Genomic DNA, 23,826 nt, shown 5'->3' on the forward strand with positions numbered 1-23,826 from the left:
AAGGATGTGAATTATTAGAAAGAGGCTTCCTGTCTGTGAAGACCATTAACATTTATGTCAGACACAGGATAAGTAATATAGTATCAGTCATCAATGCATTTGCCAAAGATGACATGAGATATTATCATGTCTCCTGAACTGAACACATGGAATCCATGTGGAAAGGAAGGGAAGAAAGATACTGAACTACCATTCATGGCTACATGCCACTGAGTCTTTGTTTAAGGAGTGGATGGAGGCTATTTTGCTTTTCCTCATGTATAACCATCCAATTCTTTTTCTGTGTGCTGGCTTTCTTAGAATGAAACCCTGACAGTAGAAATTCTAGACAAAACCTTTAGTGCTAACAGATCTCATTTCATTTCCAGACCTTCTCAGGCTTTCAACAGTTCCTTATATTTGACCTGCAATCACTGATCAGAGATAAGGGTAGAGAAATAATGAAGTAGCAAGTCAAAACTCACTAGTCATTATGCCAAAACAAAGGAATGGATATGGGTCTCATTAACTTAAAAGAAAACAGTGAGATAATTACTACCTTTTAAATAAATTAAGAAAATAAATTACTACTGACATTTTATTTCTAAGCTCTTTATGTCATTATGCGCCTATTACAGAAAAAGATTGCATGTAAAGTAAGGGGAGACATCATACTAGCATATACACTGTCCCCCCCCCCCCCCCCCGCTTTCATCCCTTCTTTCTCTTTCTTTCCTTTCCTTCCTGTCCCTATTCCTTTTTCCATTTCCTTTCCCTTTCTTTCTCTTCTTTTTCTCTTTCTTTCCTTTCTTGCTCCTTTCCCCTCATATACATGTCACCATTCATTCCCAGTGACATTACAGAGGTCCAATTCACCTATCAACAGCCAATCAAGTGACATTACAGTGGCCACTTCACCTATCAACAGCCAATCCAATTACATCACGGAGAGCCACTTCATCTATCAGCCGTCTTTGTGGTACATACAGACATTGATAGTTATTGATGCAGAGGATATGAGAAGCTATATAAAACATGATAAGAACAAATGTCAGTTTTTGAAGCACTGAAGAGAGATTCAGGGCAGATAAACAGAAGTACTCTTACACACTGTGCAGAATGAAAACTGGATTTTGTTAATATATGGTATCATGTCTGCCAACTGTGATGGCATTGGGAGGGCATTTCCTTAAGTCATGGAAGATACCCTTTGTAATATAACAGATATTAAGTCTGTATGCATCACTTGCTAAGAAAATGGAAGCAGGAGTGCAAGTAAATTCTGGCTTGTGAGTTTTCCACTGACAACTGACTGGCCTTTGTGGAATGACTGCTGAACAAAATAGGCCCTTTGTTTGACTCAGTAAGGGCCTCCTTACATTCTTATATGACAGGCAAGATCAGCCATAACAATATAGTGATGATGAGAACCAGCCACAAAACATAGCCGTTTAATTATATGCTTGAGAGTAAGATTACAAATCTTAAGAGGATTCTGATTCTCCCTCATCTGCTAACAGTACAATAAAATGCAGCTCACTCTTTCCCCTTCCTTACACTTTTCTCCAGGAAGACAAAGAAGAAAACTGTCACCCAGATGCATTTCCCAACTTTTAAGCTGCCTAGAGTTGGCCTCAGAAATGGGGTAAAAGCCAACTCATCTCCTGCCAGCTGTGCCATTTAATTTGTACATTATTTCAAATACTCCTCTAAATTTCTCTTGGAGCTGGCAGAGTATCCCATCAACCCACCAATCTGACCTAAAAGCTAGAGCCTCCAGCCACTCACCCTTTCCTTCTTATAATACAAAACACCTGTGGCAGCTCAAGTCAAAGGAGAAATTTATTTTGCTTGGACTGGATTATTAACTTTTCTTTAGCCACAAATGTATGTTTTAAACTGGTGAATGGTGAGACGGCTGCTTCTCTCCTGCCCCACCACACCCAGTGTGCTGTGATGTGGAAACACATTGCTGACACACAGGCAAAGTCTAACTCCATGAAGTCGCCTGTCCGGTTTACTCCCTCCTTCAAATAAATGGTGGATATTTGGGGGGGGGGGGCTCTCCTGAGCCTAATACACTGAGGGAATTAGAAGTGTGTGGCCTTCTAAGACCCCATAGGAATTAATGCCCCCCAACGTCTTGGCAGTTGCCCATCCCTGCGTTATGTGCTTAACTTTTATTTTTATGTTCTCTATTTATTTAACTTTTAAACTGAGCCTTAAGGAATCCTAGAAGAAGTTTCAGCATGCAAAGCACAGCTCAGTATTTCAAATTTAAAGCTTACATTGCCTCTTCTTTGAATACCCTTAAATTTTAATAGGTAAAGAACAATTGCTTTTCAACTGATCTTATCTCTAATCAAAGAAAATGATGAGCTTCTCTACTTAACTCTGAAGAAGCCTCCCATCCCCATTGACCACCATCTACAGAAGGAGTGGTTTTTGTTCCTGCACTCAGCTGATCAGCCAAGATGCAAGAAAAGTGAGGGACACACAACCATGGAGAAGTGTTAAAGTTATCAAACTAATAATCTTCGATGTAGTATATAGATACGGGAAATTTTTTCTCCTAGATTTTGCAATGGCAACCACTAGATGATGCAACAGTTGATATCACATTATTAAAGGTACCAAAGTTTGAGCACTCATAAATGTGTGTGGAGTATCCAAAATTATTTTCTTATATTCTTCTGTGACTGAAGATGCAGCTACAGAAGCACTGTCAGAATGATCCTACAATGTCCTACAACCTCTTCCATAGAACAAAGAGGAGGTCTTCACAGAAGTATGAGGACTGAACGCAAAAACAGCAGCAATTCATTCTATTCTGACATGTACTTGCTGAGGTATATCACTAAGAGTAAAATCTGTTTTTCCATTATGTCTTCTGTATCTGCAGAGTTGTAGCATCTATTTTGATTGATTGATTGACTGATTGAATATGCTGGCTTTCTCCTGAAGTGGGACACAAGGAAGCTCAAAATGCTGACCATAGGGTTGCACCGGAAGATCTAGTTATGGCTAGTGTGGTTTCCTTTCCAGATATTTCCTAGGTCTTCCAACACAACTGTATGGTATGTTTCCATTATAAGTTGTTTGTTGCATAGCACTGGTATAATTCACAATTTTTGCTGTCTGCGCTAAGCCTGGGAATGTATCCCTACATGGATATGGTGGGGTCGTTCTGTACAGAAAAACATTCACAATGTTAATCAGACTTACAAAATAGCTGAATGCAATAGCAAAATCGCTGCACCCTACTGTACATATTTCAGCCTATACAGATCCTGGCAGAATTTAGGAATAACCTCTTGATAACCAAGAGCTTTAATATTCCCCAAAATACACCTTCTCATCTAGAATAACAACGTAACTGAAAAAGGACCAAAAAAGTTACTGAATACCAATTCTTGAATCTTTCAAGAACCATAGCTAGGATGTTATTTCATTTGCTTAAATGCATCTGTAATCAGACTCTGAAACCAAGTCCAGCAACACTGCAAATCTCTGTAAATTACACAATTATTTGAAAGGGTTAATCTCAACAAGAAGCACAAATTTGTATTTGTATTTGCATTTTCCTGTGCTCTTTTATAGCAGGATAGGTATTGCTTCAGATGCTATTTGCACTACAACCCCCATAATCTCTAACCACAGACTATGTTGATTAACAATATAGGAGTCAAGAGTTCATGGCTAATGTTTAAATTTTTATAATTGTGCATGTCTTTTGTCTATTGTTGTGTTTTATATTGCTATTGTTTTTATTCAGGCTTGCCCCATGTAAGCCACCCTGAGTGCCCTTTGGGGAGATAGAGGCTGGGTATAAAAAATAAAGTTATTATTATTATTATCATCTGCCAACTGCAAAAGGCCACCCTGCTGGGATCTGCGCGCCTCATCCAAAAACACATCACACAGTCCTAGACATTTGGGAAGTGTTTGACTTGTGATTTTGTGAAACAAAATCCAGCATATCTATCTTGTTTGCTATGTCATACAATAATAATCCCCGACGACCCGAAACAATTCCGATGGTCTGTTAGTTGCAGACGCTATGCGGGTAGTCGTGAAGGTCTTCTGAGCTGCCCGCAAAGCCGCGGAGTAGGCCCTAATAGCGGCTCTAGCCCGTGCTCGGTCAGCAACGCTACGAGTTTTCCGCCAGCAGCACTCTAGTCCCCTCCTCGAGCACTTCATCACTGCCAGCTCCTCCGTGAACCAGGGAGCCGAAGTGACTCTTCGCAACGAGGGGACGTTCGGGGGCAATCATGTCAATTGCCCTGGACATCTCGCTATTATAGCGATCTACCAAGGCATCGACAGGATCGTCAGCCTCCATGACAGGAAGATCCCCAAGAGACCTCAAGAATCCATCTGGATCCATAAGTCTCCTGGGGCGGACCATCTTAATGGGTCCACCACCCCTGCGGAGGTTTGAGGTCACAGTGAGTCTTAAACTGATCAGGTGGTGATCGGACCATGACAACGGAAGAATATTTTGCTCTTCCACTCCAACCTCACCATCTGCCACAACAAAAACCAGGTCAAGTGTGTGTCCAGCTTGATGAGTGGGACCAGATATCACTTGGGACAGTCCCACGGTCGTCATGGCGGCCATGAAGTCTTGAGCTGCACCAGTTAAGATGGCCTCGGCATGAATGTTAAAGCCCCCCAGCACTACCAGCCACTGAGAGACCAACGCCACACCAGAGATCACCTCTGCCAGCTCGGGCAGGGAGACTGCAGTGTCGCGAGGTGGATGGTACACTAGCAGAATCCCCAAACTGTCCAGGGTACTCACCTTAAGATGGACACACTCAAAACCTGCAGATTGCGGGATGGCGCACCTGACCAGGGAGATGGACTGCCGAAAGACACCGCAATCCCACCTCCCCGCCACCTGGCTCTGGCCTGCTGCTGCACCCTGAAACCTGGAGGACACAGCTGGGTGAGATTTACCCCGCTGGGCTCATCCAACCAGGTCTCAGTGATGCAAGCCAGATCCACCGCTTCATCCAAGATCAAATCCTGGATGATAGCTGATTTACCATTGACGGATCTGGCATTAAATAGCAGGACCTTCAAACCGAGGGGACTGTCATGGAGGCAGATCGCAATTTTGTCAATGTCTATTGTTTCCAAATGCCAGCTGAGATCTTTTGGCACGGCACCCAATGTGCCGATCACCACCGGACCACCTGCACTGGTTTCTGCCAGAGTCTTTGAAGTTCAATCTTGAGGTCCTGATAGCGGCTGAGTTTTTCCAAATGAATCATTTGGGCCACATAGTTGTGCCTCTGTTTGTAGTCTGTCTGTGCGATTTTCTTATAGCAGCTGAGGATATGATCAATGGTTTCGTCGGTTTCCTTGCACAGTCTGCATTTTGGGTCATCAGCAGATTTTTCCATCTTGGCCTTAATTGCATTTGTTCTGATGGCTTGCTCCTGGGCTGCAAGGATCAAGCCTTCTGTCTCCTCCTTCAGTGTCCCATTCGTGAGACATTATTATTATTATTATTATTATTATTATTATTATTATTATTATTATCATCATCATTGAGGCTGTATTTGTTCCCATTTTGTTTTTTTACTTCAAAATAAGATATGTGCAGTGTGCATAGGAATTTGTTAATAGATTTTTTATAATATAGTCCGGCCCTCCAACAGTCTGAGGGACCATAACCTGGCCCCCTGTTTAAAACATTTGGGGACCCCTGTGGCACTAACTCCTTACAATGTAAATCAAACACTAGTTTAAGACATTGGACATAAAAGCAGCAAGATCCCCAAAACAGCTGGGCAAAGGCAAGCACTACTCAGGTAGAACAGAAGCAGAAGTCAAATGCTATTTGGAGTTCTCAGAAATAGTAATACAATTCAGTAGTGTTCTTTAAATAATTTTTTACTTTGCAGCATATTTTTCATCACTTATAATTTAATCAGGAGCCCTGGTGGCGAAGTGTGTTAAAGCACTGAGCTGGAGACCAAAAGGTCCCAGGTTCAAACCCCGGGAGCGGCGGGAGCAGCCGCTGTTAGCTCCAGCTCCTGCCAACCTAGCAGTTCGAAAACATGCCAATGTGAGTAGATCAATAGGTACCACTCCGGCGGGAAGGTAACGGCACTCCATGCAGTCATGCCGGCCACACGACCTTGGAGGTGTCTATGGACAACGCCGGCTCTTCGGCTTAGAAATGGAGATGAGCACCAACCCCCAGAGTCAGACATGACTGGACTTAACGTCAGGGGAAACCTTTACCTTTACCTTTTTATAATTTAATCACTTAAGGCAAAAGCAAGAAACTGTAATCCAAGGGTTGTTGCACTAGAATTATATATCCCAAAAGCCTGAAAGCATGAACATGACCATAATCCAATGGCTTGATACTTGAAAAAGATGTATAATCCAAACAGGAGACATAGAACATAAACAGGAAAACAAAATACAGACCCAAGAACAGAACTCTTATTATTATTATTTTTTATTTATTTACAACATTTTGCCCCGTCTATCATACCCGTAGGGACTCAAGGCGGCTTACAGGATTGGCAAAATTCAATGCCCAAAAACAGAATTCAATAAAATCAAACAGCAAAATTACATCAATTAAATACTTAATAAAAACATTATACAAAATTTAAAACACATAAATAATTCAGTCCATTCATCCAAATACCTCATACATAAACCTTAGTTCAAGCCATGTCAGAGCTTAACTCTTAATTCAGAGCTCCCAAAACAGGCAACTTGGCACATGAAAATCCAATGTTGATCTCCCCACTGAACATTGACTCCAATTCCTTAAGAATATGCTGAATGAAATAGAAAGATCACTGTAACCTGTTATCTGTAACCCTCCTGTCTCCTCCGCATTCATTTCAGAGTCAATCCATGGCCGATTCTCATGAGAATCACTGCCTGTTTCCCCAACAACAGATTTACCCAAAACATTCCCATTGTCTCGAAAAACACTTTAGCTTTCCCTCACAGAAACACCAGGCTCAACCATAAAATCCTCATCTTCACAAGCTTCACAGGCCTCAACAGAACCCTAAAAAGATGGCAAAACCATGCACACTGTCAGGAATTTCCTATTAAGTCACAGGAAACAGAAATTGCACTGATGAACACATGAAAGCCAGCCTTGAATACCATATCATACTGACCTCTGCTGTGATACCCTCAGATCAATCAATCTGAGGTCATTATAATCCCCAATGAGGGTAAATGAACTTTGTCTTTGTACAAGTAGGGTATGGCTGCACATTCTTATGTGCCCAAAGCAAAGCTTCTTCTCAATATAGTATAATATTCGGGGGTCTCCAGCATATCTAACAGAAGCCTCAAAACCAAACTCTTGAGGCAAATAAGAGAAGCCACTTGACCAAGTCTGGAGGTCTCTTGCCTTCAGCTTTCCCACAGCTGCCGTTGGGATGGACAGGGGAGAGCCAGCAACAGCACTGTGAATAAGGCCAGATTGTGAGAACATGGCTGACCCAAAAACACTCACTGAGTTTTGTAGATCAGTGGGGATTTGAATATGGATCTCTCACAGCCCAATTCAACTCTCAAATCACTATACCACACTGGTTCAGCCTGTATGTACTTGTAGCAATAAGAAGCCTTTTATCAGTCATTGTGATATACACAGTGACTTGCACACATTTTTGAATCAGACATATTTTAATTCATATTTTATGTGAATGAATCACATTAAACCATGTCCATTTTAAAAAGCTTGTGCAAGGACATGGTTATTTAAACAGGCCTTCAAAATGATGAATGTGGATGAGGTCTTTTGTTCTATGGAAACTCTGGTATCTTGGTTTTTATCTAGTTTATTTAATTTAGTGAAAACACTGTGTTTTGAGCGTGTTTTAATTATAGTTTAATTTGTCCATTTTGTTTTATGTTATTTATTTGTTATTTATTTCTATACATTATGTATGTATTTACTCATGTTGTGAGCCGCCCCAAGTCCTTCTGAGGAGATGGGGCAGGATAGTAATAAAGATTTGTTGTTGTTGTTTTTATTATTATTATTATTATTATTATTATTATTATTATTATTATTATTATTAGGAATACATTCAAATGTCCTGTTCAATACAAGCTTCATAACTGAAAGGCTGGAGCTGACATGGGAAAAAGTTAGACAACACTGTTTCCTCTTCAGCAAACAGACAAAAACACACACACACACACACATTTTATGACCAATTGCAGACATAAAATTAGGTTATATTTTATAGCACTAGACAAGTCTACATAGGGACCACCAAACGCAGCAAACCCAAACACGAATCAAGGAACATGAAAGGCACTGCAGACTATTTCAACCAGAGAAGTCAGCCATAGCAGAGTACCTGATGAACCAACCTGGATGCAACATATTATTTGAGAACACAGAAATGCTGGACCACTCTAACAACCACCACACAAAGAAGTCACTGAAATCCACAAACACATGGACAATTTCAACAGAAAGGAAGAAACCATTACAATGAACAAAATCTGGCTACCAATATTTTAAAAAGCTCTAAAATCAGGACAGTAAATAAAGAGCAACACTCAAAAACAGAGGAATTCCAGACAAGAAACAATCAGGACAAGCTAACATCTCCAAACAAAGGATTCCCCCAGGCTCAAAGCAGCCAGACTTTGAAGCTGAAAGGCCATTCAATGCTAATCAAGGTGGCCAATTTGCAATATTCACATTTGCCACAGACAGGCAAGAGTTCTTTCACCTACCCTGGGCATTCCACAAATATATGAACCCTACTTGCCTAGTTTCCAACAAACCCCACCTCTGAGGATGCCTGCCATAGATGTGGGAGAAACATCAGGAGAGAATGCTTCTGGAACATGGCCATACAGCCTGGAAAACTCACAGCTACCCAGTGATATTTGATAGGTTCCAGTCAACATGCAGTAGCAGTGTAAGGGAAGGGACAGTGACAGACTTCTCTAAAAGCCACCACTGTCTTTCAGTCCTTGTGCAAGCTGTATCTACAGCCTTATTAAGGCATGGCTTCAGAGAATTCCTCACACAAACCATTGTTCTTTTTACAGTAAGTTACTGATTCATGGTGCACTTAATTCCTGGTAACTGCACTGCACCCAAATATTTCATTCAAAAGCTAAGCATGGAGTGTCAAAAGAAAAACCAGGCCAGTTACAGGACATTAAAACTTTGCCCACAGGTTAAATCAATATGCCATGCATGATTCATCACAGCATTCAGCCGTACAAAAACCATTCCCCCTGGAAGAGTCATTTAGTGACTATGCTGTTGTGAAACAAAGCAGATTAGGATAGTCTTTGAGTCTTGCCTACATCCTTTCCACAATGCTACTATAATAAGTGAACCTTTTCTTGCAAAGCTGAGACACATGGCTACTTATACCTAGGCTGGAAAGATTTGCACTTCTCTTCCTGTTCAGCTGGGATTCATCTCACAATAACGTGATTTCCAGAGGAATAATTAAATTCATAACATAATTTTACATTATTCATATCTCAGGCATACAGTATGCTTTTACTCTGAAACTTTCTAATTCAACATTCTAATCAATATGCCCCATTCACCAAAAAGCTCTGGGCAACTTCAATGAGAAGTCAGGAAAGCTTGGAAAAAATCATGATGCTGGGGAAAATGGAAGGAAAAGGGAAGAGAGGCTGACCAAAAGCAAGATGGATAGATGGTATCCTTGAAGTGACTGGCTTGACCTTGAAGGAACTGGGGGCGGCGATGGCCGACAGGAAGCTCTGGCGTAAGCTGGTCCATTAGGTCACGAAGAGTCAGAAGCGACTGTACGAATAAACAACAACAACAAACTTCACATATACTCTCTTTCACACACACACACACACACACACACACACACACACACAGAGACAAAGGGTGAAGCTCTTTCTGCTATTTAGAAGTTGATGAACCACCATTATTTCTCCCCACTGACTAAGCCAACAAAAGCTAAAGGGAACTGGTGTTAGCCAAATCTGGAGAGTCACATTTTTCACAGTCTGTATCTACCAGATCTGGCTTTAAGTTTGAAAAGGTTGATTTGGAATGTACTACAAGAAAATTGTGATATTTGATCTGTGGAACATGTGTAAACAAGCCATGTTTACAATGATATTATTCTTCTCAAAGGATTAACATACATGTGCAAACTTTATCACCTATAAACATTCCATTATCAATTTCTCATTCTCCGATAGTTGTGTCAATTCCACTGCACACCCATCTCCCAAATATCTACACATGTCTTGTGCAGTTGAAAAATTATGCCTCTTGGCTTCTTTATGCTTTGCTCAAGTATCTAGCCATGGGGCTTCATTTGAGCAAATCTATGAGATAGTATTCATTTGATTTGGTTCCTTGGATCAAAAATGGTTTGATCCAATAATGCTGAATATAGGGGGGAGGCATCTGGTATTTCAGACATTATTGGACTGTAGCTCTATAGCTATGCTGCCTACAACCTTTGAAAGTTGTAGTCCAAAACCAGGTGGAGGGCATACTATAGAATGTAATTACACTCTTTATTTTAGATCACAATTATATAGCACTAGCTTGGGGACCCGGCGGTGCCCGGGTTATTTGAGAACGGAACTGTTTGCCTTTGTTCCAAGTTTAGTCTCGATCCAGTGTCAGTTGGTTTTAGTTGGAACGGGTGAACTACAACTCCCATATGCAAGTCCATGGTCGTTCCCCCTCCAAACAGCTCCAGGGTGTAAAGCAGGTCATGGGGACTCGATGTGTCAAGTTTGGTCTTGATCAGACATTGGTGGGGGTCGCAGTGGTCTGGGGAAGTGACTGAAGGTACTGTCAATCCCATCATCCGTGGTCTGTTGTTCCCTCAAATGATAGGAGGACGTAAAGTGGGCCACATTGCACATATATGTCAAGTTTTGTACAGTTTCATCATTCATGGGCATCACAGTGGTCTGTGGGAGGTGAATTGGATGAAGGTACTGGAAATCCCATCATCCTTGGTGCATTCTCCTGCAAACCACACCAGGACATAAATTGTGTGACATTGCACCTGTGTGTCAAGTATGGTACAGTTTCGTCTTTCATGGGTATCACAGTGGTCCGTGGGAGGTGAATCGGGTGAGGGTACTGCAAATCCCATCATCCATGGTCCATCCTGCACCAAATTGGATCAGGACGTAAAGGGGGCCACATTGCACCTGTGTATCAAGTTTGGTACAGTTTCGTCATTCATGGGAATCACAGTGGCCTGTGGGAGGTGAATTGGATGACGGTCCTGCAAATCCCTTCGTCCTTGGTCCATCCTCCCCCAAACTGCTGCAACATATAAAGTGTGTCATTTGGGATATATATACCGGATTTGGTTCAGTTCTGTCATATGTAGCAGTTGCTGTGGTCTCAAGAAGCGAATGAAGGTACTGCATGTCCCATTTGTGTGCCAAGTTTGGTCCAGTTCCATCACTGGTGGGCATCACAGTGGTCTGTGGGAATCGTAGCGATTGAAAGTACTACATATCCCATCACCCATGGTCCATCATCCTGCAAACGGCACCAGGACATAAAGCGCATCATGGGGTAGGCTCTCTGGAATTGTGGGAGTTGGAGTCCAAAACACCTGGAGGGCCCAAGTTGGCCCGTGCCTGGTTTAAAGGCTTCCATACAATCCTAGAGTTAGAAGGGGCGCCCAAAGGCCATCTAGTCGAACCCCCTTCTGCCATGGAGGAAGACACCATCCAAGCCCTCCCGACAGATGGCCATCCAGTCATAAATACGATTAGGAGATAGATAGAGTCCTAGATTTGAAAGGGGTCTCTGAAGGTCATCCAGTCCAGCCCCTTCTGCCACAAAGGAAGACACCATCCAAGCCCTCCCAACAGATGGCCATCCAGTCATAAATATGATTGGGAGATTTGAAAGGGGTCTGTGAAGGTCATCCAGTCCAGCCCCTTCTGCCACAAAGGAAGACACCATCCAAGCCCTCCTGACAGATGGCCATCCAGTCATAAATATGATTGGGAGATTTGAAAGGGGTCTGTGAAGGTCATCCAGTCCAGCCCCGTCTGCCACAAAGGAAGACACCATCCAAGCCCTCCCGACAGAAGGTCATTCCAACCATACATACAATTGAGACATTTATTTATTTATTTGTTTGTTTAATTCTGATATTTCTCCCCCGCCTTTCTGCAATGGACCCAAAATGGCTTGCAAGGTCATTAAGCCACGTGCTAACATCCTCCATATAAATAAAAACATAAAAGTAACGTCAAGCAATAGTAGTATAAATAAGACATAGCTGGGTTCAGTGGGGGCAGGTGAACTACAACTCCCATATGCAAGTCCATCATCCATGGTCCATCCCACTCCAAACAGTACCAAGATGTATAGTAGGCCATGGGGACTGTATGTGTCAAGCCTCTTAGAGTGAGTAGGCCGAAGCCTGCTTTTGGAGTTTTTGGCCTGAGTAAAAACTGAGGGGGGGGGGGGGAGTAAACCATCCTTAAAAGGAAAGATTTAAAAGATAGTCATTATTTTCTCTTTAGTGTGCTGTGAATAATACTATGTCCCAATGAGCCAGGGAAAAGCTGGCTTCTTTGGAACAATATTTGTAGAGAAAATGGCGTCCTTTTGGGGCCTAGGAGAGAAGATGGCATCCTATTTTTTGGCCTAGCAGGGCCTAGCAGCCTGCAAAGGTCGAGACATGTCAGTTGAAGCGCTGAAGGGGGGTGAGGTGAGGGGGTAGAGGTTTTCATAAACATACCCACAAACATTGTTTAAAAGGAAGCATTAAAACATGATTATTTTCCATCATTAGTTGGATTCAGAATGCTGTGAATGTGTGAGTGAACTGTAATTCCTAGCACCCAAAGTTTTTTATTATCAGTATGCACAGTTGGCCATGTTGGGTCTATTTGGTCCAGATCCGTTGTCAATGGGTTCATGGGTCCTAGGGGTTATGTGTGTCAAGTTTGGTCCAGGTCCAGCCTTCCTGGTGGTGGCAGTGGTGTTTTTGATTACCAAACTGTAGGCCGAAGGCTGTTAACTGTACCAAAGCTAGCGTCGTTCTGAGAAGATAAGTAGGCCGAACGAAGCCAGTTTGTAGTAGTTTTTGCCTCAGCGGTCCCAGTGGCCTGTGAAAGTTGAGGCCAATCAGACAGCTGGCCCATATTCCGCCAGGCCAATCAAAACGCGAGCACATGCTCCGCCGCATACAAACATTCACTTTTATTATATATATATATATAGATATATAGATATAGATATAGATTTATTATTTCCATCCTAATATCAAATTAAACAAAGTTCACAACTTATTGACAGCAGAAAATACATGACCAAAAGCATTAGTAGCACTGTTATTAGAAACATTTCTTTTTTCCCCAAAAGTGAACCTATGTCTGAATTGACCAAAATCTCATTATACTTTCTTGCTCAGAATGTATTAAAGGTTCCCATTAAAATCACAGTGTCACAGATGTGAAGTACTTTAGGAAACGGAGTTTGAAGTCACAAGCCAAATACGTTTATTATAATTGGTTCCTTTTTGGTGAAAGAAGTGGTCACAAAGCTACTTTTTAAAGGTAAGGAGTAATAGTGAAATTGTTTTGCTGGTTTAATTCGTAATCAATTCTGGTTATTGTCAAATGTTGGCTCAGGGAATGTTAAAGATATTTCAATTATAATTTTTAAAAGTGTTATGCAAGTATCATATCCTGGTATGAAGCATTTTCTCTCTCTCTCAAAAAAAATAGAAATAGAAATAATAGAAAAATAATGAGCAACACAAAAACTCACACGAAAAGTTACTTTTTTAAAAAGTATATTGAGCAATAGTGGAAGAACACTCTTCAACATGGTAATGAATAATCAGATTAAATTACTTTTAACAAAATGATTTTTCCAAACTCTGCTAGGAAAACAGAAGAGACCTGATAATTCCCACTTTTCTTCTTCAAAGAAGGATTATTTTACAGACATGGTGTCTTTTTACATCTGTCTACAGCAGGCCTATGTGGGTGGTCAAACTGCCACAAACTGAACTTTTGTTCCAATGTTTACAACAGTTTTTAAAAACCTGGCTAGGCAAAGCAACTGTTCAGTATAATACTGTTCTCAGTTATCTCTGCTTAATCCATAAAGGTACAAGCCGTGGAGTATTTGAGAAAGGAAGGAAGACAGGAAGACTATTGTAGTTCCTTATTTGATGTTCTCTGCTAAAACCCTTAATTTTACACACACTATAATTTCTAACTGTAGTTCCTTACATACAGCAACAGACATTTGGGTATCTAAGTTTTAAGATATGATGGGAGACTGTTAGAGGTTGGGAGCTGCACTGGCCCATCAGAGGACATTGAGAAACAGAATTCTCCAGAAAAAAAATTGAATTGGTACAACACAGTTTTGGGCAAAACATCTAAAAAATGGCCACTGTATAAATGTAAAACCCCAGAGGAGCTGAGATAAATGGAGTAGTTATTAAACACATTTCACTCAAAGGCAAGGAAATGTCAATAAACCTTAAAAATATTCCCATGACTTAATGACCATGATCTTGCTGCCTCCTTAAGACTAGGCAAAGAGAATTCTACCCCACCTGTTATGATTGAGCCTCATGGCTCTGTTACTGGCAGACGTGGGCGTAAGACTCCTCGAGAGTCAGATACTCTCGAGGAGCGAGAAAGAAAGAGACTGCGAGATATCTTTGCAGCACCATCTGACGAAGAGTCTTTTGAGGGGTTTACGGAGAGAATGGAGGAGGGGCTGGTTAGCTCGGAGGAGGATGAGATGGATTGGACTCGGGTGAGGGAGGAATTGGGTGCCACTGGCAATGATGGGATGGAAGATGAATGGGGACCTTCAGGATTAGACCCATGGACAAGCTGGAGGGATGGGACGGGATCCACAGCTGGGGATGCTGTGGGGCGTAGTCAGAGGTGTTCCAGCTCTGATGAGGAAAGTGATGAGGAAACGCCCGGGTTAAGGAGGGCAGCTGATAGTGATGAGGATTTGTAACTGGCATAAAATGAGGCTTGGGAGCAATTGCAAATTGCGTTGGGCAAGGTAATCTGGACGAACGCTTGGGATCTGTGTGGGACGCTTTCCTGAAGACTGGTGTGTTTTCGTGTGCTGATACGTAAGTTGTTTTGGAATTTGGGGTCAGACGGCGGGAGGAATTGTGTGGGCTTTTGTTTGTGCAAACTTGTGCTTAATCTCATTAGCTTTGACCTTCCGTCGTCTTCTTGACGGACGCCATCTCCTGCTTTGGATTTCGGACTGAACTGACCACGGCTTGACTTCCCCCTACTCGGACTTGGTGAAAACTACAAACGTCTGCTTCTGGCTTGAACTACGGAAAGTAACTGGGTCTACTCTACTGCTTCAATCCTCGGCTGATCTGTGTGTATTGGAAATCTTGCCTGCTGTGTGGAGGAGTGACTCAAGTTACTCAAAGCACAGTGCTGGCAGCAGAGAGGAATCTGCTGCCAATTAATTGCATTCTTTTGAACACTTTGTTCCCCGGCTTCTGTTTTGTTTATCCCCAGGCTGAAGCAAGCTGTTTTGTTTTTACCCGGATTAAACTCCGGTTTAATCCGGTTTATCTTTTGAACGTTTTTCCTTGCCCCTTTTTGCTTTTAAAGGCTAATACTGCCTGGCCCTTGTATTTTACGGGCATTTTGAGTTCTGTTATCCAATAAACTCTGTTATCTTTGATCTTGTGGCGTTCTGTCCTTGACACCACCTTTCCACTGGCATGATCAAGATGGCTAACATGAACTAAGTAATTTCATAACACAAACATCTGTTAATGAAGCTGTGAGTAAAGCCAAGAACTTTAATATTTATAGTGTCATTTATTTTATTGAACTGGATAGGACTCTCAATAGTTACCAGTATTATGAGCCAGGGACACTGGCTAAATCTACATTTTTAAAAAGTTTATTTATTTGGATCAAACAAGTAGAGTATAACATAACCACTGTTCCTCATGAGAAAGTTTAGAAGATAATATAGGTGACTTATACGATCTATATATTTTAACAATTTAACAAAAAAAGAAATTTTAATAGGTAATCGCTCTTGTCCCTTACTTGTATGCATCCCTTTCCACTATTTTCCCCTCCTGCTCCCTCTCCCATTAACCCCTCCCTCTGGGAACAGTCATACACTTCCTTTATCGTTCATTCTGTTTGTTGGATCATAAGGATAGTCTGGTTCATTTTTTTCTATTTTCTGTTTCCCTTAGCCTTGGCTATCAATTTTCCCCATTTCCCTTCCCATTTCCTGCTGAGCTATCCACTGGTGTATTTATTTTTTCCTATCCATGATATATTCTTGAAGCATATAGTTTGCGAAATATTCACATTTTTTAATATCCCATTTTTATGTTATTTCCATCCCAGGGCAACTGTAGCTTAGGCCACAGTTACACTGGCTAAATCTACTAACTCAACTTCAGCAACTGCAATATGGGAATTGGCCATAAAGGTTTAGTGCTCAACTTAAACCTGTTTAAACATGGGCTTCTCTCACTTCAAGAATCAGAAGACACTGAAACTAAGAAGCACTCAGGACTAAACACAACCACTCCTTCCTTCAAATATCTCCTTCCACTCTTAGTTCAAATATATTCATACTATCTCAATGAAAGCCAAAAGGTTTTTGTGTGGTGAAAGGCAATTCTGAAAATATTACAGAGCAGATACTTAAATATTTGTTTCCTTTTACAATTCAATGGGACCAATGGGGATACTTTTTTATAAAAAAAAAACACAGGAGACGGGGATTTTTACTCCTCTTTGTTGCTATATAGCGCATACAGTCCATCTTCCACATTTGCTGGGGTTAGAGGCTGAGGCGTCCAGAAACTGTGGAAAAACCACACATTTTTAAAATGCTATTTTTTTAACCTGAGAGAGCTCCTCTTTAGAAATCTGTAGTCCTCAACTTTCAGTGTAAGCTGACTACAGAACTGCACTGGAGAACTTTGAGATTCCTAGAGTGAACAAATCTGTGAATAATCAAATCCTCAAAAGTCAAACCCACAAATATGGAAGATCAACTGTACACAATTTGATGTTTTCACTAAAAGTAATGTTTAGCAGCATTTTTACTCATTGAAATGGCTTCCCTGTGCCATTGTCTACACAGCTACTGCTAGTAACTCTAAAAAGGCTCACAATAATTTCTGGCATTTCTAAAAGCTGATAATTTAAGATGAGTCAACACACAGTAATTACCTTGCCTGTGTCTAAATTCATTTCTATATGCAAATTATCCTTAATTTTTTAAAAGGCTCTTCGTATTCTAGTGCCCCAGAGAAGAACTGACATTGAGGTTAGCAGAAGTGCAGTTACAGTTCTAAAGATGGGAACAGCAGCCTTCTGGAACCAATTTGAGGGAAACTCATCATGTTTTCCTTTCTCTGACATGTTTATTCAGCTTCCCCCTCACTTGCCTCCATATACCAGCTCAGTGGAATGCATGAATCAGAAGTAACATGTATATATCCCATGTCCCCACGTTTCCTAAAAATACTTAGTCAATCTAAGGCAGCCTTACAATGCAGGACATCTTCAGCAAGTACAAACAGAGAAAACAGACGACTCAGTCAGATGGAAAACAGACTCCAGAAGCAGAAATGTCTCTGAGAGGCACTGAACAGAAAAGTGAACTCAGTCTTGCAGCCCAGACTAATTTATTCTATAAAAACAAAGAAAAAAGAAAAAAGAAGATAAACACATTCAGATGCAGCCTGAATCTCCCTCCTGGTGTAAGTTTTAAAATAAAACAAATAACCGAGTTCTAGTTTTGAGTTTTAAAATGAAGCACATTTCCTACAACTATATTTTTGATATATAACCTGTGAAATAACTCTATGGGCTTTTTTTTTTAAAAGGGAGTACGAAATTCTGAGATTTCTGTTCTGCCCACAGAGGACACAAACATATAGAAACATGCATCACAGATAATTTAGGTAGATAGGTAGCAGAATAAAATATTAAAATAAACTATATTATTTTAAAATTAACTTAAAATAAATGAAAATCTTGAACCTCCCAAAGAGCCAAGAGCAATAAACTGTGATAGAAGGGTGAGATGGTAGCCTTCTCTGAATACTTCAAGGCCTCTCACAGAGAGAAGAGGCAGGTTTGTTCTTTGCTGCCCCAGAAGATAGGGCCGGCTATAATGGTTTGGAGTTACAAGAGAGTAGATTTTGATTGATTGTTATTGGATTTTCTTGACAGGAAGAGCTGTTTCGCAATGGAACCAATCACAAAAAAAAGCAGTGAAGTTTCTTTCTCTGGAAACCACCAAAAATAAACACTAGACAGTTACCAGGTGAGGATACTCTAATTCGATTTCCTGCATTCAATCGCCAATGAGATTTGTCCAACTCTGTAATTCTAGGAGACTGTTGTATTCAATATGGGCCACATGATCTATATTGTTTGTTGTTGGTGGTGTGTGCCTTCAAATTGTGTCTAGCTTATAGTGATCCTAAGGCAAACCTATCATGGGTTTCTCTTGGCAGAATTTGTTCACAACTTGCTCTGATGTTAGGTGAGTGCGACTTGCCCAAGGTCACCCAGTGGGTTTCCATGGCTGAGTGGGAATTTGAACCTGGACTTCCTGTGTTCTAGTCTGACACTCCAGTGACAAACCACTGGATCCATCTAGCTGCATATACAAATCCACAAAATTTGCAGAGACAGCCATGAAAAATTCCATAATTGAGTGTCAACCTCATGCCACATGCATGCTATACTGTGAAATACTTAGCAGCAAGACAGGGCAAGTTCAAAATGATAGTTAACAAGAGTTCTGCATATAATGCACTAGAACACTTTAAATGCAAGCCTCCCATGCTTATTTGACAGTTTAGGGATTGTCAAAAACTGGAAATGATTGAAAAATTGAACCCAGTCTTCTGTTTTTAAGCTGGCAAATGCAAGAATGAACATTACATGTGCCAAGTCAACTGAGAGAGAGAGGCTGAATGTAGTTGACAGTGCAGACGAGCACTCAAATGTGTGGTACAGGGCTATAATTTTGATTTCTTGAAAGAGTGAGTCTTTGAAAGGTGAGGAAATGTAGAAGTTTCCCAGAAGACTGATGAGTAGGCCTGACATATTGGCCAGAGCTAACAAAAACATGCTCTGGTGCTCTAATAATACAATTGGGTCTGTGTGTACCTTTAGACTGCAAATCTGTTCCCATAAGGGAACATCTTTATGCACAATGAGTGTAACACCCACTCCTCTGAGTAGATTAAGCATTCTGTTCCTTTGTCAAGACTAAATCTCAATGCACTGTGATGCCAAAATGCTGATTCAAGAAATCCATGGCCTCAGCTTGATTTCTGGGAAATGTACCTATTACTTCAACTCAGATCATTAGAAAGATAATCTTGGTTTTCCCACCTAAATATATGTAGAGGATACAGAGAGTAAGAACTCTCGCTCTCCCTCATATGTATAACAGTTGTCTGATCATCTGTCAAATATGTCTGGGAAGATGTAAAATTCAACAGCATGGTGAAATATTGGCAATGTTTCTAAAAACAGGGAATAGGTATAGACCAACTCCACCTGCCTACAGTGGTAGCTGTTTCTAAATCTGCAGCTTTGCTAGATACTGTATGAACATAATAATAATAATAATAATAATAATAATAATAATAATAATAATAATAATAATTCTTTACAAAGAATACACACAAAGGGTCAGAAAAATTCTCAAAAGCAAGCTCAATGGAGGCAACACCATCAAGGCCATAAACACCTGGGCCATACCTGTCATAAGATATACTGCTGGCATTATAAATTGGACACAGGCAGAACTGGACAATTTGGACAGAAAAACAAGAAAACTCATGACCATTCATCATTCCCTGCACCCTCGCAGTGATGTTGACCGGCTGTATTTGCCTAGAAGATTAGGGGGCAGAGGACTCTTGCAAGTAAAACAAGCAGTCAAAGAAGAAGAACATGCCCTGGCGGAATATGTCAAGCAAAGTGAAGAACCTGCTTTGATTGAAGTCAAAAATCAGAAACTCCTCAAAGCACAGCAGACAAAAAAACCAGTACAAGAAAACCGCACTACAAACTAGAGCTGACAGCTGGCACAACAAAACACTGCATGGAAAGTTCCTTTACAAAATTGAAGGAAAAGCTGATAAAGAGAAGACCTGGCTCTGGCTCACGAATGGGACCCTGAAGAAGGCGACAGAAGGCCTGATCCTTGCAGCCCAGGAGCAAGCCATCAGAACAAATGCAATCAAGGCCAAGACCGAAAAATCAGCTGATGACCCAAAGTGCAGACTGTGCAAGGAAACCGATGAAACCATTGATCATATCCTCAGCTGCTGTAAGAAAATTGCACAGACAGACTACAAACAGAGGCACAACTATGTGGCCCAAATGATTCATTGGAACCTATGCCTCAAGTATCACCTCCCTGCAGTTAAGAACTGGTGGGATCACAAACCTGCAAAGGTTGTGGAAAATGAACACGCAAAGATACTGTGGGACTTCCGAATTCAGATTGACAAAGTTCTGGAACACAACACACCAGACATCACAGTTGTGGAAAAGAACAAGGTTTGGATCATTGATGTCGCCATCCCAGGTGACAGTCGCATTGAAGAAAAACAACAGGAAAAACTCAGCCGCTATCAGGACCTCAAGATTGAACTCCAAAGACTCTGGCAGAAACCAGTGCAGGTGGTCCCGGTGGTGATGGGCACACTGGGTGCCGTGCCAAAAGATCTCAGCCGGCATTTGGAAACAATAGACATTGACAAAATTACGATCTGCCAACTGCAAAAGGCCACCTTACTGGGATCTGCACGCATCATCCGAAAATACATCACACAGTCCTAGACACTTGGGAAGTGTTCGACTTGTGATTTTGTGAAACGAAATCCAGCATATCTATCTTGTTTGCTGTGTCATACAACGTCGTTGTGTCAATAATAATAATAATTTATTTATATTCTACCCTCTCCCCCCGAGGGGACTCATCAGCATAGATACACATTTCTGGTAAAATACATTTCCTAATCAGACTCATTTACTCTCGAGTAGGGTTCTCAACCTGTGCGTCCCCAGGTGTTTTGGCCTACAATTCTCAGAAATCCCAGCCAGTTTATCATCTATTAGGATTTCTGGGAGTTGAAGGCCAAAACGTTTGGGGACCCACAAGTTGAGGACCACTGGTCTAGAGGGCAAAAGTTCTATCTAACCCATTATGGCTCCTGTCATTATGTACAGTAGGGAAAGCTATACATGTGGCTCTCTTGATGCCATAGGACTATAGATCCTATCAACTCTAGTTAGCAGTCAATGCTGCTCCCCACACCTCTCAGGAGTGTTAAAATGGTCTATTCCTGATGTCAAATATGCAATATATGCCACTGTCTTTTCAAGTTCCATTCAATTCCCTCAATCTCTCAATTTATTTGAAGCATGGAACAACTTGTGGCATGGTTGATTATGTAAAAATAAAAATGTAAACGGAAACGGAAGCTTTATCACAGTCTTTAAATCAAAATAAACTCTGCTGTGTAATAAGGCTGTCACGTAGGCTTGAATAAAACAATAAAAGTACCTTTATTCAGGTTCAAGAGTTCAAACACATATATGATATCGAGCTAGAATTCGATTAGGGATTTCCTTTTTATGGGGAAATCCTTGCTCCTTTTCTGCCCCGCAGGTCCGAAGATCCTGGCAAGTGGGGGGGGGGGGGGGGAGCCGCTATGAATCAAGGTTTAGCCAGAAATTCTCACCGTCCAGACGAGAAGAAAGAAGACTGAGTTTTATTCCGTTTCAGCTGAAATAGGATGACATCTGCGATCGTTCGTCAAGAGTCATGACATACATTTACAGATCAACCATTTTTATAACAAAAATATGGGAGGCGCAGATTGAATTTTGCGCTACACCTTTCCCCGCCCTCCTATGCGCCGATTGGTCCTTAAAATGGTGGCGGGAACCCTCGTCCAATCAGAGGGCTCCTTATGCCTCGGGGTCCCCCACCAATCAGGGATGAGGAGGCGGGCTTATCTAGGAACAATGGACTTGCTGGGGATTAACAAGGAATTATGATTGAGCCATTGAGTAAATGTCCAGGAGGGGTTTCTAGACTGCTTCTTGGGGTGTAAATATACATTTTTGTCTGGCAGGCTCTGCCAGACCGTGGTGAGTCAGATGGGCTGCATTTGTTTTTGAAAGGCGTCATGTCCGTGTTGACAGCCGAAGTGATCGTGTCTTGATTGTCCCTGTTGTTGAATGGTCCCAGAATCCGGATGGCTGATTTCCCAAAAGATGGCCCTGCTCCGATGTCTTAATGGGAAAAAACCTAATCTATTGTCCATGCAAGGGGAATGTGACAATTTCCTGGTGTGAGGAATTATCTTCCTCTGGGGTGTTGCCATTTGTCCATTTAATCCCTAGGTCAGGTCTCGGTCATTCTTTAATATAAGACATTTTTCACAGGGATAAGGGAAAAAGGGAGCATGCAGGGTACACAAATCACACATAGGAACAATATTTTCCCTTCGTTTCCCAAGCCCTTTATGGTGTGGAATTCATAAAATAAAATAAAAGTCCGCAGGAGTCAAATCTGTGGCTCTCTGGGTGAAGCAACACCACTGGGTCAAAAGGTCAGCGGGGGGGGTAGTTCATAGATGGGGGCAGGGGCTCTGGGTAGCCCCAGCAAGTAGTCCGAACTTCAACAAGCCTGTCCCTGCAGAGAAAATGGCCCTGCAATGCAAGGGAACTCCGTTTTTGACATTTTTGACAGCTCTGACAGTCAGCTGATCCGGTTCTGAAAATTCTACCAATTTTGGAGCGGGTGGTCTCCTTTTGATGATGAGGCGTTTTCAGGCAGAGATATGAAAAATGGGCATGCTAGGGGCCAAGACAGAGGAGATACGTCCAGAAATGGGGGCTGGGGGTAGCCTGCTGCTCTGCGGCTCGCCCGGAGAGGGAGAAAAAAAAAAAAAGAAGGGAGGGTTGAGCCGCGAGGGGGAATCCATGCTTGCATGCAATAGAGGATACAAAGTGACTTTTTTTGAATTGGTTACAAGGTTTGGAGCTTAGACACACACACACAGAGAGAAAGGGAGAGCAGAAGATACATTTTTAAACTGCTGCTGGGGCATGTGTGTACGGCCGGATTAATTTCAGCATGGATCCTTCTAAACCTGCGGAACTCACAGCTGCAGGCCAAATCAGGCTAAATGCAGGTGGTTCCCTTGGTTCGACCACATATATAGGGCAACAATATGTAACAGTCCTTTTAAATATGCCTCATCTCTTCTTTAAAATAGTCAAACTTTGGAGAGCATGACAGCCATTACATTCCTGATCATAAATTCCTGTCAGCTTCTTTTCTCCACTCCCCAGAAGAGCAAAAGATGAACTGTAATGTCAGTTAGAAAAACCGTTGGTCTGCCTCTGTTAAGCCAGAGGCAACAACCAATCAGAATGCTGGCTGTGCGTTCTTCCCAGCTGTCGCCATAGCAACCCTTTCCAGTGAACTCATTACAATATGGAGTCTTTATTTCATATTCCCTCACACAACTGTTCTCCTTAAATAAATTTCATCTCAAGCATCTTAGGGGCAATAGGACAGATCTCTCAGTTCTACAAACATATGTTATGTGAAACAGCAGTGCCAAGCTGAAAAGGTGAGAACTGACAGAAAGGCAATGCAATTCCTGTTGGAAACTTAAAAGCTTCTGCCTTAATATCTGGAAGGCTTTCCAGTAGTAATGCCCGTCTTAGTGGAGCATCACTGGTTGCTCAACATTCCTAATAGCTAATAGCTTACACTTTATGCAG

General features: G+C 41.6%; 1 protein-coding gene across 4 annotated transcripts in view; it reads right to left on the reverse strand.

Moving 5' to 3' along the window:
• Positions 1-23,826, reverse strand: part of sh3pxd2b (SH3 and PX domains 2B) — a 159,330-nt gene that overhangs the window by 81,331 nt on the left and 54,173 nt on the right. The gene's annotated exons all lie outside the window — the stretch shown is intronic.

This window comes from Anolis carolinensis, chromosome 2, assembly GCF_035594765.1.
Source record: "Anolis carolinensis isolate JA03-04 chromosome 2, rAnoCar3.1.pri, whole genome shotgun sequence".
In the NCBI taxonomy this organism is placed as follows: Eukaryota; Metazoa; Chordata; class Lepidosauria; order Squamata; family Dactyloidae; genus Anolis; species Anolis carolinensis.